Raw genomic sequence first — 4,144 nt, forward strand, 5'->3', positions numbered from 1 at the left:
TCTCCCTTTTTTTTTTTTTTTTTTCCCACTGCCTAAAATAGTTAAATCTTTGCTACTCAAAGTGGAGTCCATGTACCAATAGCATCTGCCTCATCTGGGAACTGGTTAGAAATGCAGAGTCTTGGGTCCAGTGGACCTACTGGCTTCAAATCTGCATTTTGATAGGAGCCATACATCGTTTGTGTATACATTCAGTTAGAGAGAAGCAGGTACAAAAAGCAGCAGACCCATTTTTCCCCAAACCTCATCTGTGGGCCTGTGTGGTCTCAGTGCATTTTTCATGGTGGACAGCTACTCTCCTTTCCAACCTCATCCATGGTAATTGATCTTAATAGGTTGATCTGTTTTGCTGGCTTCAGTTTTGCAAAGAAATCATCCATTTCCTATACATTGTTTACAATTACATGTTACTGTTTCTTATAGTTGTGGTTTTTGGCCATGCCGCTTATGGGATGTTAGTTTCCTGACCACAGATTGAACCTGGGACTTTGGCAGTGAAAGCATGGTGTCCTAATCACTGGACTGCCAGGGAATTCCCTCATAGTTCTATTAATTTCTACTGAATCTGTGGTTTTCTCACCTTTCTTATTCCTCTATTGTGAACTGCTGCTGCTTCCTTTTCCCCTTGATCTGCCTTGCAAGGGGGCTTACAAGACCTTGTTATTTGTCTTTTGTAAGTTCCAGCTTTTACATTTAGTTTTCCTTTGAACTATTTTGGGGGAGGGACACTTATTTACTCTGTGCTTTTATCTATACTGATTTTCTCTTCTGATTTCTCTGGGTTTAGTACTTTGCTATTTTTTTTTTCTAATTTCTTAACATTGGTTATAGGTCCTTCATTTTTAGACAGTTTTTAGAATAATGAAGATATTTAAGGCTATAAATTTTCCTTTAAACCCTGCTTTCACTGTATCCTGTAAATTTTAATATGAAATGTTCTCTTTTTCATTAGGTTCTAGGCAATAATTCCCCTTTTAATATCCTCTTTAAGGGGTTTCTAGTAGAATGTTTTTCTTTCCACATTTAAAATAGTCTATATTTTAAAGTGTCACTCTTTCATTATTCCTTAAAGATTTAATGAGATTTTCTTTGCAGCCATGTACCTGACCTATTTCTGTGTTTCGTGTACATAGAAGCAAAATGTATATTTTCCATTTGAAGAATGTCACGCTCTCTATGTATTTGTTACCCCAAATTGTTAGTTGAATCAATCACCTCATCCATGCTTCTGCTAACTTTTTGCTTCTTAGATGTATAATAGTTCTGAAAGAGGTGAATTGAAGCATTCCTCTAACACTGCATTTTTATTATTTTCTTTTTGCATTTCTATAGTGTTTTTTTGCCTATTTTGGCATCTGTGTTACTTAATAAACATAAATGTATAAAAATTATATATTCTTTTTTTTTTTTTTTTTTTTTTAGAAAGAGACCCAGCAGCCACAGACAAGGAGTAGCAAGAAAAAAAATTCCACAGAATGAATTGACATCTCATATGTTTTTATCATACACAGTGTCCTTTTTGATCTTGTTTAGTGTTTGAGCCTTAATTTTCTCCTTACCTTTACTATTCCTGCTTTCTTTTTTTTAAATTAATTTATTTTAATTGGAGGCTAATTACTTTACAATATTGTGGTTTTTGCCATACATCAACATGAATTAGCCATGGGTGTACAGGTGTCCCCCCATCCTGAAACCCCCTCCCACCTCTCTCCCCATCCCATCCCTCTGGGTTGTCCCAGAGCACCAGCTTTGAGTGCCCTGCTTCATGTATTGAACTTGCACTGGTCATCTATTTTACATATGGTAATATACATGTTTCAGTGCTATTCTCTCATATCATCCCACCCTCGCCTTCTCCCACAGAGTCCAAAACTCTGTTCTTTACATCTGTGTCTCTTCTGCTGTCTCACATATAGGGTCATTGTTACCATCTTTCTAAATTCCATATATATGCGTTAATATACTATATTGATGGTTCTCTTTCTGACTTACTTCACGCCATATAATAGGCTCCAGTTTCATCCACCTCATTAGAACTGACTCAAATGTGTTCTTTTTTATAGCTGAGCAATGTTCTATTGTGTATATGTACCACAACTTCCTGATCCATTCGTTTGCTGATGGACATCTAGGTTGCTTCCCTGTCCTGGCTATTGTAAACAGTGCTGCAGTGAACATTGGGGTACATGTGTCTCTTTCAATTCTGGTTTCCTTGGTGTGTATGCCCAGCAGTGATTGCTGGGTCATATGGCATTTCTATTTCCAGTTTTTTAAGGAATCACCACACTGTCCTCCATAGTGGCTGTACTAGTTTGCATTTGCACCAACAGTGTAAGAGGGTTCCCTTTTCTCCACACCCTCTCCAACATTTATTGTTTGTAAACTTTTTGATGGCACTCATTCTGACCAGCATGAGATGGTACCTCATTGTGGTTTTGATTTGCATTTCTCTGATAATGAGTGATGGTGAACATCTTTTCATGTGTTTGTTAGCCATCTGTATGTCTTCTTTGGAGAAATGTCTGTTTAGTTCTTTGGCCCATTTTTTGATTGGGTCATTTATTTTTCTGCTATTGAGCTGCATGAGCTGCTTGTATATTTTTAAGGTTAATTCTTTGTCAGTTGCTTTTTTTACTATTATTTTCTCCCATTCTGAAGGCTGTCTTTTCACCTTGCTTATAGTTTCCTTCGTTGTACAAAAGCTTTTAAGTTTAATTAGGTCCCATTTGTTTATTTTTGTTTTTATTTCCATTACTCTGGGAGGTGGGTCATAGAGGATCTTGCTATGATTTATGTCAGAGAGTGTTCTGCCTATGTTTTCCTCTTGGAGTTTTATAGTTTCTGGACTTACGTTTAGATCTTTAATCCATTTTTATTTTATTTTTGTGTATGGTGTTAGAAAGTGATTTAGTTTCATTCTTTTACAGGTGATTGACCAGTTTTCCCAGCACCACTTGTTAAAGAGATTGTCTTTCCTCCATTGTATATTTTTGCCTCCTTTGTCAAAGATAAGATGTCCATAGGTGCGTAGATTTATCTCTGGGCTTGTTATTTTGTGCCATTGATCTATATTTCTGTCTTTGTGCCAGTACCACACTGTCTTGATGACTGTAGCTTTGTAGTATAGTCTGAAGTCAGGCAGTTTGATTCCTCCAGTTCCATGCTTCTTTCTCAAGATTGCTTTGGCTATTCGAGGCTTTTGTGTTTCCATACAAATTGTGAAATTATTTTTCTAGTTCTGTGAAAAATACTGTTGGTAGCTTGATAGGGATTGCATTGAATCTATAGATTGCTTTGGGTAGTTTACTCATTTTCACTATATTGATTCCTCCAATACACGAACATGGTATATTTCTCCATCTATTTGTGTCATCTTTGGTTTCTTTCATCAGTGTTTATAGTTTTCTATATTTAGGTCTTTTGTTTCTTTAGGTACATTTATTCCTGAGTATTTTATTCTTTTTGTTACAATGGTTAATGGGATTGTTTCCTTAATTTATCTTTTTGTTTTCTGATTATTATTGTATAGGAATACAAGGGATTTCTGTGTATTAATTTTATATCCTGGAACTTTACTGTATTCATTGATTAGCTCTAGTAATTTTCTGGTGATATCTTTAGGGCTTTCTATGTAGAGGATCATGTCATCTGCAAACAGGGAGCGTCTTACTTCTTCTTTTCCAATCTGGATTCCTTTTATTCCTTTTCTTCTCATTGCTGTGGCTAGGACTTCCAAAACTATGTTGAACAGTAGTGGTGAAAGTGGGCACTCTTGTCTCATTCCTGATTTTTAGTGGAAATGCTTTCAGTTTTTCACCATTGAGGATAATGTTTGTTGTGGGTTTGTTGTATATGGCTTAATTTTCTCCTTACCTCTGCTAGTCCTGCTTTCTTCTTTTTTGTATTTCTGTGATATGTTTTTGGCATTTTATTTTCAGTCTTTGTCATTTTATTTTGTTTTTCCTCTAAGTGGCGTATACCTGCATTTTTATTTTTAACTCTTTTATTGGGTGAATTCAGTGTAATTAACTTTGGTGAACTGTTAGGCTAGATTTTACTTTACTCATCTTACTTTGTGTTTATTTATTAAATTGTTTTATTCTTTTTTCTAATTTAAGTTGCCACTCATTACATTTTTCCCCTT

The sequence above is a fragment of the Bos indicus x Bos taurus genome, chromosome X, assembly GCF_003369695.1.
Source record: "Bos indicus x Bos taurus breed Angus x Brahman F1 hybrid chromosome X, Bos_hybrid_MaternalHap_v2.0, whole genome shotgun sequence".
Classification (NCBI taxonomy): Eukaryota; Metazoa; Chordata; class Mammalia; order Artiodactyla; family Bovidae; genus Bos; species Bos indicus x Bos taurus.